Source organism: Wyeomyia smithii, chromosome 1, assembly GCF_029784165.1.
Source record: "Wyeomyia smithii strain HCP4-BCI-WySm-NY-G18 chromosome 1, ASM2978416v1, whole genome shotgun sequence".
Classification (NCBI taxonomy): Eukaryota; Metazoa; Arthropoda; class Insecta; order Diptera; family Culicidae; genus Wyeomyia; species Wyeomyia smithii.
In genome coordinates, this window is record NC_073694.1 from 103,307,659 (window position 1) to 103,320,833 (window position 13,175).

General features: G+C 55.1%; 1 protein-coding gene across 1 annotated transcript in view; it reads right to left on the reverse strand.

Annotated features, from left to right (window-relative positions):
- LOC129718434 (integrator complex subunit 7-like) overlaps positions 1-13,175 on the reverse strand; it is a 1,119,499-nt gene that overhangs the window by 43,784 nt on the left and 1,062,540 nt on the right. The window lies entirely within an intron of this gene.

The following is a 13,175-nucleotide window of genomic DNA, read 5'->3' on the forward strand; positions in this document are numbered from 1 at the left end:
GGAAGCGCCAGAGGCTGGTGCTGTTGCCGAAGGTTGGGAAACCACCAGGTGACCCATCGGCATACAGCCCAATCTGCCTGCTGGACACAGCGGGCAAGTTGCTTGAGAGGGTAATCCTCAATAGACTGGTGAAATATACAGAAAGTGAGAACGGTCTATCAAGCAACCAGTTCGGTTTTCGAAAAGGTAGGTCCACGGTGGATGCAATTCTCTCCGTCACCAGAACGGCTGAGGCTGCAATCCAACGCAAAAGAAGGGGCATTCGTTACTGCGCGATCGTCACGCTCGACGTGAAGAACGCGTTTAACAGTGCCAGCTGGGACTCCATAGCCCTAGCGCTACAGAGTCTCAGAGTGCCGACGCCGCTGTGGAAGATTCTGGGTAACTACTTTCAGAATCGAGTGCTAGTGTATAACACAAACAAGGGTCAGAAAAACGTTCCAGGTACCACAGGTGTACCGCAAGGTTCCATCCTGAGCCCGGTACTAAGGAACGCAATGTATGACGGCGTGTTAAAACTAACACTCCCTCCAGGGGTGGTGATCGTGGGCTTCGCCGACTACATAACTCTTGAGGTCTATGGCGAGTCAATTAGGGAGGTAGAGTTAAAGGCTGCGCTATCAATACGCGTAGTGGAAGACTGGATGCACTCCAGGAAACTGGAACTAGCGCACCATAAGACTGAAGTTATTGTCGTAAATAACAGAAAGTGGCAGCGCTATCTCGCATGATGGCAAACAGCTCGGCGGTCCGTAGCAGGAGGCGCAAAATCCTTGCTAGCGTGACCACGTCCATACTCAGGTATGGAGGACCAGTGTGGTCCAAGGTATTGAGTACCTCGTGCCATCGCGGCAAACTCGAGAGTACGTACAGGCTAGTGTGCCTAAGGGTCGCGTGCGCATACCGACCAGTGTGAAACGAGGCAGTTTGCGTCCTGGCTGGCATGATGCCCATCAGCATCATCGTCAAAGAGGATGTAGAGTGTTTCGACCAACGCGACACGCGGGGTATACGCAACACCATACGGTCATCTTCAATGGCCAGGTGGCAGCGGGAGTGGTCCAACACTACAAAAGATAGATGAACACACCGACTCATTCCAGAGTTATCATGCTGGATTGATAGGCGCCATGGGGAAGTAACCTTCCATCTGACACAGATCCTGTCAGGCCATGGCTGCTTTAGGTAGTACCTGCATAGGTTCGGGTACGCCGAGTCCCCTATGTACCCCGCTTGTACGGGTGCGGAAAAAAACGCGGAGCATGTGTTCTTCACATGTCCGCGTTTCGAGCGGATACGGTATGAAATGCTGGCAATAAGTGAGATGGACACCACGCCAGAGAACATCGTGCGTAGGATGTGCAAAAATAGGGATATCTGGGATGCGGTCATCACGGCCGCATCACAGATCGTTAGTATTTTGCAGGGCACCAATCGACGGGAAACTATTGATGTGCCCAGTTAGTTAACGGTTAACTAACTGGCCTGTATAGGCTGCTCTGCTACCCATAGAGGTAAGATCGAAGAGCACGACGGGCACTCTCCCCGGGACCGCCTTTAAGCATTCCTCCACCTGCCTGTCGTGCAAATGGCCGTCTTCCCAGACTTGTCCGATACCCAGTTACCGTTTCCGGTTGGGATGCGGTATGGGTCCGAGACGATGGCCACGTCCGACAACGACTCAGCAGCTTGGTGTAGCAACTGCTGCGCCGCATAGCAGTGATTCAGGTTTAACTGTATCACCTTCAGGCCTCTCCGTACAGCCGGACAGCAGTGGGGCAGTGGGGCCTCCCATGGCGTGTTTGGTGCCCGTTTACCGGTGCATACCATACACTTGGGAGGTGCACCGCAGTCCCGTGCCTTGTGGCCTGCGCCACCGCAGCGGCGGCATAAATTGGACCTGTCGGGCCCAGAAGGTGCCCAGAGGACAGACCGACCAACTCTCCTTCAACGTGGCCTTCTTCAGGGCCTAGTTACCCTCCGCTAGTGGAAGCTTTATGGTAGCAACCTGGGTGCCGGCTGGGTCCCTGCGGAGACAAACTGCCTCCGCGGTCACTACCACTCCACACTCTCGCTCGAAGGCTTATGCTATGTCACACCCTTCGGTGATCTCGTCCAGGTTTTAAGCTGGAGAGTCACTTCAGCAGAGAGGGCTCGGACTTCGACCTCCTCGCCTAGCACTTCCTGGGCCGCGTTTTTATAGGCACAGCCCTTGCTCTTTGCCTCTTTGCGGAGTTCGAGGATCATCTCGCCGGTGCGTGACCGACGAATCGACCTGACATCCGTGCCGAGGTCTTTGAGCTTAGATTCGCCTCTCATGGCCTTCAAGACTTCAGCGTACTCAGACACATCCGTCTTGAAAATGAGCGGGTCACCCTTGCTCCGCCTATTCGCCCCTTGCGGCTTCTTATTGCGGTCGCCACGCTTCGCGCGTCGTTCCCGCTTCTGCCGCTTTTTATTAACACGGTGGTCCAATCCGTGGCTTCGCCGTTTGCCGGTTCTTTGCTCGGCTGGACCGACGAGCCAGCTTCCTGGCTGTCACCGAACAACCGCCTTCGTTGCGTCCTGGGGGCCGTTTCCCCCGGAGAGCCCCTCGCACGTTTGCCAGTCGGTTCAGTTGAACAGACTTCGGCAAACGATGCTGCAGCTGTTTGTGTGTATTTAGACACAGCTGCAGCACTCCCTTTTTAAGGCTGGTTAAGCCTTGCCTCAAGCGCGGGTGCCTTGCTTTCGGCATCGTTAGTCCGTTTAAAGGCTTGCGAAAGCTCGAATTTCGCGTTGCAAATGTTCATACGTAGCAACAGAAGACATTGCTTCAAATCTTTCGATATGTTGCTACGTTCGTCCGTGAACTTGAGTATTTCATCAAGTTGTACGGACACTGCCTCTACGCTCGGGAACTTGTTCATGTGGCTTTCTACCGCAGAGAGTAGCAAAGCCCCAGATATTTGTTCCCGCTCCTTGGCGGTTTTAGGTGTTTCCATCTTGCCGCCCATCTTCGCTGTTCTGGTTGGTGCTGGCTTATGCGTGGCCGCCGGTATCGCAAAAGGTGTACCAACCTGTGCGCCGCCTTTACCGGCATCCGCCAGTCTCGGTGGAGATAGGGCGATGCACCGCCTGGCTAACAGGTTAACTAACCCGTCCGCCCCATCCACTACCTTCGCCTATTCATCGATTTTGAAAGAAAACGTTGTTGTTACAAGGGTCCCCCTTCCAGCCGCTATCCTTGGTCATGGTGGAGTGGTCGCCTATATGGTCCCATGGTGGCCTATGCCGGAGCAGTGAGGTCATGGCTAGTGAAGGTCGTCATAGCCCCTCATGAGCAACTATGACGCCTCCCGACCGGCGTAAGTCAGGAAAGGGCATCTGATCCCACTCCTGCCTGATTCCCATCAGGCAATGACCGCGGAACGTACTGGAAGGCCTGCCAGGTTTTACGGGACGGAGACCCCTGCGACCGTATGCCACCTCGCCGTTTCAAGCCGTTGTCACACGACTTTACTAAGGGAGCTCGGTGCAGGTGCCAGCCCAACGTCGTGGTATAAAATCGTATTCCCTCTCAAAAACCTAAAACACAGCGACCAGTACACCATAATTGGGACCTTACTGGTATCAGTCCTAATAAGCAGGTTAGTGCATTTGGGTGATGGGAGCGGCACTACACGCTCCGTCGAAGCTGCTTACGGGTGGCCGTGGCTTTTACGGGGAATCGACTGCCCAATGCCCGAAACCCCACCGCTCCCTAGGCTAGCTCCCGCTGCCGGTCCGGGACTAATCGATGCTATCACACACTCATCGGTGGTCACACAGCGCGTGCATGGCCTCGACAGTCGCCAGGCGTCTCCCCGGGACCGCCGTTAGGCATTACTTCAGGGAGAGGGCCCGTCGTGCTTTTCGCACTTACCTCTATGGGTAGCCGAGCAGCCTATACAGGCCAGTTAGTTATTCGTTAACTAACTGGGGCACATCGATGGTTTCCCGTCGATTGGTGCCCTGCAAAATACTAACTATCTGTGATGCGGCCGTGATGACCGCATCCCAGATTTCCCAATTTTCGCACATCCTACGCACGATGTTCTCTGGCGTGATGTCCATCCCACTTATTGCCAGCATTTAGTACCGTATCCCCTCGAAACGCAGACATGTGAAGAACACATGCTCCGCGTTTTCTTCCGCACCCGTACAAGCGGGGCACATAGGGGACTCGGCGTACCCAAAACTATGCAGGTACTGCCCAAAGCAGCCATGGCCTGACAGGATCTGTGTCAGATGGAAGGTTACTTCCCCATGGCGCCTATTAATCCAGCATGCTAACTCTGGAATGAGTCAGTGTGTCCATCTACCTTTTGTAGTGTTGGACCACTCCCGCTGCCACCTGGCCATTGAAGATGACCGTATGGTATTGCGTATACCCCTCGTGTCGCGTTGGTTGAAGCACTCTACATCCTCTTTGACGATGATGCTGATGGGCATCATGTCAGCCAGGACGCAAACCGCCTCGTACGACACTGTTCGGTATGCGCACGCGACCCTTAGGCACATTAGCCTGTACGTACTCTCGAGTTTGCCGCGATGGCACGAGGTACTCAATACCTTGGACCACACTGGTCCTCCATACCTGAGTATGGACGTGGTCACGCTAGCAAGGACTTTGCGCCTGCTGCTACGGACCGCCGAGCTGTTTGCCATCATGCGAGATAGCGTTGCGACAGCCATGGAAGCTTTCTTGCAGGTATAATCGACGTGGCTCCCGAACGTAAGCTTGTCGTCGATCATAACCCCCAGATCATAACCCCAAGACGCATTTCTGACCCTCGTTTGTGTTATACACTAGCACTCGATTCTGAAAGTAGTTACCCAGAATCTTGTACAGCGGCGTCGGCACTCTGAGACTCTGAAACTCTGTAGCGCTAAGGCTATGGAGTCCCAGCTGACACTGTTAAACGCGTTCTTCACGTCGAGCGTGATGATCGCGCAGTGACGAATGCCTCTCTTGCGTTGGATTGCTACCTCAGCCGTTCTGTTGACGGAGAGAATTGCATCCACCGTGGACCTACCTTTTTGAAAACCGAACTGGTTGCTTGATAGACCGTTCTCTCGTTCTGTATATTTCACCAGTCTATTGAGGATTACCCTCTCAAGCACCTTGCCCGCCGTGTCCAGCAGGCAGATTGGTCTGTATGCCGATGGGTCACCTGGTGGTTTCCCAACCTTCGGCAACAGCACCAGCCTCTGGCGCTTCCACACGTCCGGAAAGAGGCGGTCGTCAAGGCATTTCTGCATGACCGCGCTGAACAACCCGGGGGCTTCTTTGATGGCCGTCTTGATGACCAAGTTCGGGATTCCGTCTAGTCCCGGAGCCTTGCCTACCTTCAGGGAGTTTGCGATCTCGATCAATTCATCTTCTGTCACCCTTACCGCATCGTCTGCCTCTGCACGGCTGCCGTCACTCAAGGTTGGTGGTGACTCGTCAGCCGGAGGCCAGGGACTTGGTTCGTGGCTTGGGAAGAGGCCGTGAATGATCGTTTTTAGCATCGCTGGTGATTGTTCAGCCAGGGCTAGCGCACCTCTGGTCTTGGTCATAACGATCCTGTAGGCGTCACCCCACGGGTTCGAATTGGCACTGGCACAGAGTCGTTCGAAACAGGCTCGTTTACTGGCTCTGGTTGCGCTCTTAAGCGTTGCCTTAGCGGATCTGAATGCGGCATCGCGTTCCGCTCTTTGCTCGTCGGAACGTGCGCGTTGCATCCTCCGTCTTGCACGGAGGCATGCACTGCGTAGGCCTGCTATCGTTTCGCTCCACCAGTATGTCGGTGGGCTACCCTCCCTAGGCGGACGAGACCTAGGCATCGTGGCGTCGCACGCTCATTACAGTATCGAATTTAGATGGTCCTCACCAGGGAGCGGTTCACCCTCTTCGTGCTTCCATCTAATTGCCTGCCCAAAAACATCTGCATCGAAATGCAATGTTTTCCAGCCGTAGAAGGAAGGCATATTGGTCCTACTCGCTGCTTGCTTCCGCACGCCTACCTCACAGCGGACCGATTAGAGGGTCGCTATTCATGTAGCTGTCGTCTACCCTCTAGTTCGTGATCAGTCCCGGGCTGCAGAACGTCACATCGATAATCGATTCCGCACTATTTCTACTGTAAGTGCATTTTGTACCAACGTTAGCCAAGTCTAAGTTGGTCTTTGCCAAAGCTTCCAACAAGACCTGGCCCCTCTGGTTTGTGCAGCGACTTCCCCACTCGACAGCCCAAGCGTTGAAGTCGCCCGCAACCACCAACGGCCATAGGCCCGTCAGTTCCACGGTTGCTTGATCGACCATCTGTGCGAACGTTTCGGTAGACCAACTTGGCGGAGCATAGCAACTGCAGTCCACTTTGGCTATAACGTACCCCTCTCTGGAGGTCGACACAACCTCCTGAACCGGGGACCTGTCGTCCAAATGGCCGTCTTCCCAGACTTGTCCGATACCCAATTACCGTTTCCGGTTGGGATGCGGTATGGGTCCGAGACGATGGCCACGTCCGACAACGACTCAGCAGCTGCTTGGTGTAGCAACTGCTGCGCCGCATAGCAGTGGTTCAGGTTTAACTGTATCACCCTCAGGCCTGCGGCTTAGTAGCCGGCCGTGCAGCCGGCCACTTGGGGCCTCCCATGGCGTGTTTGGCGTCCCGTTTACCGGTGCATACCAGACACTTGAGAGGTGCACCGCAGTCCCGTGCCTTGTGGCCTGCGCCACCGCAGCGGCGGCATAAATTGGACCTGTCGGGCCCTTTGCACGACCAGGATTTATGCCCCCGCTCAAAGCACGTGAAGCAAACGTCAGGCTGTTGGAAGGTGCCCAGAGGGTAGACCGACCAACCCACCTTCAACGTGGCCTTCTTCAGAGCCATGTTACCCTCCGCTAGTGGAAGCTTTATGGTAGCAACCTGGGTGCCGGTCGGTCCCTGCGGAGACGGTCTGCCTCCGCGGTCACTACCACTCCACACTCTTGCTCGGAGGTTTGTGCTATGTCGCACCCTTCGGTGGTCTCGTCCAGGTTTTTAAGCTGGAGAGTCACTTCAGGAGTGAGGGCTCGGATTTGGACCTCCTCGCCTAGCACTTCCTGGGCCGCCTTTTTATAGGCACAGCCCTTGCCCTTTGCCTTTTTGCGGAGTTCGAGGATCATCACGCCGGTGCGTGACCGACGAATTGACCTGACATCCGCGCCGAGGTCTTTGAGCTTGGGTTCGCCTCTCATGGCCTTCAAGACTTCGGCGTACTTAGACGCATCGGTCTTGAAAATGAGGGCGTCACCCTTGCTCCGCCTACTCGCCCCTTGCGGCGTCTTATTGCGGTCGCCGCGCTTCGCGCGTCGTTCCCGCTTCTGCCGCTTTTTGTTCACCACGGTGGTCCAATCCGTGGCTTCGCCGTTTGTCGGTTCTTTGCTCGGCTGGACTGACGGGCCAGCTTCCTGGCTGTCACCGAACAACCGCCTTCGTTGCGTCCTGGGGGCCGATTCCCCCGGAGAGCCTCTCGCACGTTTGCCAGTTGGTTCAGTTGAACAGACTTCGGCAAACGATGCTGCAGCTGTTTGTGTGTATTTAGGCACAGCTGCAGCACTCCCTTTTTTAGGCTGGTTAAGCCTTGCCTCAAGCGCGAGTGCCTTGCTTTCGGCATCGTTAGCCCGTTTAAGGGCTTGCGAAAGCTCGGATTTCACGATGCAAATGTTCATACGTAGCAACAGAAGACATTGCTTCAAATATTTCGATATGTTGCTACGTTCGTCCGTGAACTTGAGTATTTCATCAAGTTGTACGGACACCGCCTCTACGCTCGGGAACTTGTTCATGTGGCTTTCTACCGCAGAGAGTAGCATAGCCCCAGATATTTGTTCCCCCTCCTTGGCGGTTTTAGGTGTTTCCACCTTGCCGCCAATCTTCGCTGTTCCGGTTGGTGCTGGCTTAGGCGTGCCCGCCCTTGCCCCAACTCGAAACTCCCCTGTCGTGTCGCAAAAGGTGTACCAACCTGTGCGCCGCCTTTACCGGCATCGGCCAGTCTCGGTGGAGACCGGGCGATGCCCCGCCTGGAAAACGGGTTTACTAACCCGTCCGCCCCTCTCACTACCTTCTCTTCCTCATAAATTTTAAAAGAAAACATTGTTGTTAAAAGGGTCCCCCTTCCAGCCGCTATCCTTGGTCATGGTGGAGTGGTCGCCTATATGGTCCCATGGTGGCCTATGCCTGAGCAGTGAGGTCATGGCTAGTGAAGGTCGTCATAGCCCCTCATGAGCAACTATTGCGCCTCCCGACCGGCGTATGTCAGGAAAGGGCTTCTGATCCCACTCCTGCCTGATTCCCATCAGGCAATGACCGCGAAACGTACTGGAAGGCCTGCCAGGTTTTACGGGACGGAGACCCCTGCGACCGTATGCCACCTCGCCTTTTCAAGGGACTAAGGGAGCTTGGTGCAGGTGCCAGCCCAACGTCGTGGTATAAAATCGTATTCCCTCTCGAAAACCTAAAACACAGCGACCAGTACACCATAATTGGGACCTTACTGGTATCAGCCCCAATAGGCAGGTTAGTGCATTTGGGTGATGGGAGCGGCACTACACGCTCCGTCGAAGCTGCTTACGGGTGGCCGTGGCTTTTACGGGAAATTGACTGCCCAATGCCCGAAACCCCACCACTCCCTAGGCTAGCTCCCGCTGCCGGTCCGGGACTAATCGATGCTATCACACACTCATCGGTGGTCACAGAGCGCGTGCATGGCCTCGACGGTCGCCAGGCGTCTCCCCGGGACCGCCGTTAGGCATTACTTCAGGGAGAGGGCCAGTCGTGCTTTTCGCACTTACCTCTATGGGTAGCAGTGCAGCCTATACAGGCCAGTTAGTTGACCGTTAACTAACTGGGGCACATCGATGGTTTCCCGTCGATTGGTGCCCTGCAAAATACTAACTATCTGTTTATCTACCTTTTGTAGTGTTGGACCACTCCCGCTGCCACCTGGCCATTGAAGATGACCGTATGGTGTTGCGTATACCCCTCGTGTCGCGTTGGTCGAAGCACTCTACATCCTCTTTGACGATGATGCTGATGGGCATCATGCCAGCCAGGACGCAAACCGCCTCGTACGACACTGTTCGGTATGCGCACGCGACCCTTAGGCACATTAGCCTGTACGTACTCTCGAGTTTGCCGCGATGGCACGAGGTACTCAATACCTTGGACCACACTGATCCTCCCTATCTGAGTATGGACGTGGTCACGCTAGCAAGGACTTTGCGCCTGCTGCTACGGACCGCCGAGCTGTTTGCCATCATGCGAGATAGCGCTGCCACAGCCATGGAAGCTTTCTTGCAGGTATAATCGACGTGGCTCCCGAACGTGAGCTTGTCGTCGATCATAACCCCCAGAAGCTTCAACGAGCGTTTTGAGGCGATAGTGCATGTACCGACACTAATCGATGCCTCCTGCTCAGACTTTCTGTTATTTACAACAATAACTTCAGTCTTATGGTGCGCTAGCTCCAGTTTCCTGGAGTGCATCCAGTCTTCCACTACGCGTATTGATAGCGCGTCCTTCAACTCTACCTCTCTAATAGACTCGCCATAGACCTCAAGAGTTATGTCGTCGGCGAAGCCCACGATCACCACCCCTGGAGGGAGTGTTAGTTTTAACACGCCGTCATACATGGCGTTCCACAGTATCGGACCCAGGATGGAACCTTGCGGTACACCTGCGGTAACCGGAACGCTTTTCTGACCCTCGTTTGTGTTATACACTAGCACTTGATTCTGAAAGTAGTTACCCAGAATCTTGTACAGCGACGTCGGCACTCTGAGACTCTGTAGCGCTAAGGCTATGGAGTCCCAGCTGGCAGTGTTAAACGCGTTCTTCACGTCAAGCGTGACGATCGCGCAGTAATGAATGCCCCTCCTTTTGCGTTGGATTGCAACCTCAGCCGTTCTGGTGACGGAGAGAATTGCATACACCGTGGACCTACCTTTTCGAAAACCGAACTGGTTGCTTGATAGACCGTTCTCACTTTCTGTATATTTCACCAGCCTATTGAGGATTACCCTCTCAAGCACCTTGCCCGCCGTGTCCAGCAGGCAGATTGATCTGTATGCCGATGGGTCACCTGGCGATTTCCCAACCTTCGGCAACAGCACCAGCCTCTGGCGCTTCCAAACATCCGGGAAGAGGCATTCGTCAAGGCATTTCTGCATGACCGCCCTGAACAACCCGGTGGCTTCTTTGATGGCCGTCTTGATAGCCAAGTTCGGGATTCCGTCTGGTCCCGGAGCCTTGCCTACCTTCAGGGAGTTTGCGATCTCTTCGGCCGGGGCTAGCGCACCTCTAGTCTTGGTCATAACGATCCTGTAGGCGTCACCCCACGGGTTCGAATTGGCACTGGCACAGAGTTGTTCGAAACAGGCTCGTTTGGTGTCTTCGATTGCGCTCTTAAGCGTTGCCTTAGCGGATCTGAATGCGGCATCGCGTTCCGCTCTTTGCTCGTCGGAACGTGCGCGTTGCATCCTCCGTCTTGCACGGAGGCATGCACTGCGTAGGCCTGCTATCGTATCGCTCCACCAGTATGCCGGTGGCCTACCCTCTCTAGGCGGACGAGACCTAGGCATCGTGGCATCGCACGCCCATGACAGCATCGAATTTAGATGGTCCATATCCGGGAGCGGTTCGTGCTTCCATCTAATTGCCTGCCCAAAAACATCTGCATCGAAATGCAATGTTTTTCAGCCGTAGAAGGATGGAACATTGGCCCTACTCGCTGCTTGCTTCCGCACGCCTACCTCATAGCGTATCGATTGGTGATCGCTATTCGTGTAGCTGTTGTCTACCTTCCAGTTCGTGATCAGTCCCGGGCTGCAGAACGTCACATCGATAATCGATTCGGCACCATTTCTACTGTAGGTGTATTTTGTACCAACGTTAGCCAAGTCAAAGTTGAGCTTTGCCAAAGCCTTCAACAAGACCTGGCCCCTCTGGTTTGTACAGCGACTTCCCCACTCGACAGCCCAAGCGTTGAAGTCACCCGCAACCACCAACGGCCATAGGCCCGTCAGTTCCACGGTTGCTTGATCGACCAGATGATCTGTGTGAACGTTTCGGTAGACCCACTTGGCGGAGCATAGCAACTGCAATAGAATACTCCATCCACTTTGGCTATAACGTACCCCTCTCTGGAGGTCGACACAATCTCCTGAACCGGGGACCTGCCTGTCGTGCAAATGGCCGTCTTCCCAGACTTGTCCGATACCCAGTTACCGTTTCCGATTGGGATGCGGTATGGGTCCGAGACGATGGCCACGTCCGACAACGACTCAGCAGCCGCTTGGTGTAGCAACTGCTGCGCCGCATAGCAGTGGTTCAGGTTTAACTGTATCACCCTCAGGCCTGCGGCTTAGTAGCCGGCCGTGCAGCCGGCCACTTGGGGCCTCCCATGGCGTGTTTGGCGTCCCGTTTACCGGTGCATATCAGACACTAGGAGGTGCATACTAGACTGCGGAAGGTGCACCGCCGTCTCGTGCCTTGTGGCCTGCGCCACCGCAGCGGCGGCATAAATTGCACCTGTCGGGCCCTTTGCACGACCAGGATTTATGCCCCCGCTCAAAGCACGTGAAGCAAACGTTAGGCTGTTGGAAGGTGCCCAGAGGGCAGACCGACCAACCCACCTTCAACGTGGCCTTCTTCAGGGCCTTGTTACCCTCCGCTAATGGAAGCTTTATGGTAGCAACCTGGGTGCCGGCCGGGCCCCTGCGGAGACGAACTGCCTCCGCGGTCACTACCACTCCACACTCCTGTTCGAAGGCTTGTGCTATGTCGCACCCTTCGGTGATCTCGTCCAGGTTTTTAAGCTGGAGAGTCACATCAGGAGTGAGGGCTAGGATTTGTACCTCCTCGCCTGGCACTTCCTGGGCCGTCTTTTTATAGGCACAGCCCTTGCCCTTTGCCTCTTTGCGGAGTTCGAGGATCATCTCGCCGGTGCGTGACCGACGAATTGACCTGACATCCGTGCCGAGGTCTTTGAGCTTGGGTTCGCCTCTCATGGCCTTCAAGACTTTAGCGAACTTAAACGCATCCGTCTTGAAAATGAGCGCATCACCCTTTCTCCGCCTACTCGCCCCTTGCGGCTTATAATTGCGGTTGCCACGCTTCGCGCGTCGTTCCCGCTTCTGCCGCTTTTTATTAACACGGTGGTCCAATCCGTGGCTTTGCCGTTTGCCGGTTCGCCGTTTGCTGGTTCTTTGCTCGGCTGGACCGACGAGCCAGCTTCCTGGCTGTCACCGAACAACCGCCTTCGTTGCGTCCTGGGGGCCGTTTCCCCCGGAGAGCCCCTCGCACGTTTGCCAGTCGGTTCAGTTGAACAGACTTCGGCAAACGATGCTGCAGCTGTTTGTGTGTATTTATACACAGCTGCAGCATTCCCTTTTTTAGGCTGGTTAAGCCTCACCTCTAGCGCGAAGGCCTTGCTTTCGGCATCGTTAGCCCGTTTAAGACTTGCGAAAGCGCGGCCTTCGAGCTGCAAACGTTCATACGTAGCAACAGAAGACATTGTTTCAAGTCTTTTGATATGTTGCTACGTTCGTCCGTGAACTTGAGTATTTCATCAAGTTGTACGGACAGCGCCTCCACGCTCGGGAACTTGTTCATGTGGCTTTCTACCGCAGAGAGTAGCATAGCCCCAGATATCTGTTCCCGCTCCTTGGCGGTTTTAGGTGTTTCCACCTTGCCGCCAGTCTTCGCCGTTCCGGTTGGTGCTGGCTCAGGCGTGCCTGCGTTTGCCCCAACTCGGAATTCCCCTGTCGGTGTCGCAAAAGGTGTACCAACCTGTGCGCCGCCTTCACCGGCATCGGCCAGTCTCGGTGGAGACCGGGCGATGCCCCGCCTGGAAAACGGGTTTATTAACCCGTCCGCCCCTCCCGCTACCTTCTCTTTCTCATAAAATTTAAAAGAAAACATTGTTGTTAAAAGGGTCCCTCTTCCAGCCGCTATCCTTGGTCATGGTGGAGTGGTCGCCTATATGGTCCCATGGTGTCCTATGCCGGAGCAGTGAGGTCATGGCTAGTGAAGGTCGTCATAGCCCCTCATGAGCAACTATGACGCCTCCCGACCGGCGTATGTCAGGAAAGGGCTTCTGATCCCACTCCTGCCTGATTCCCATCA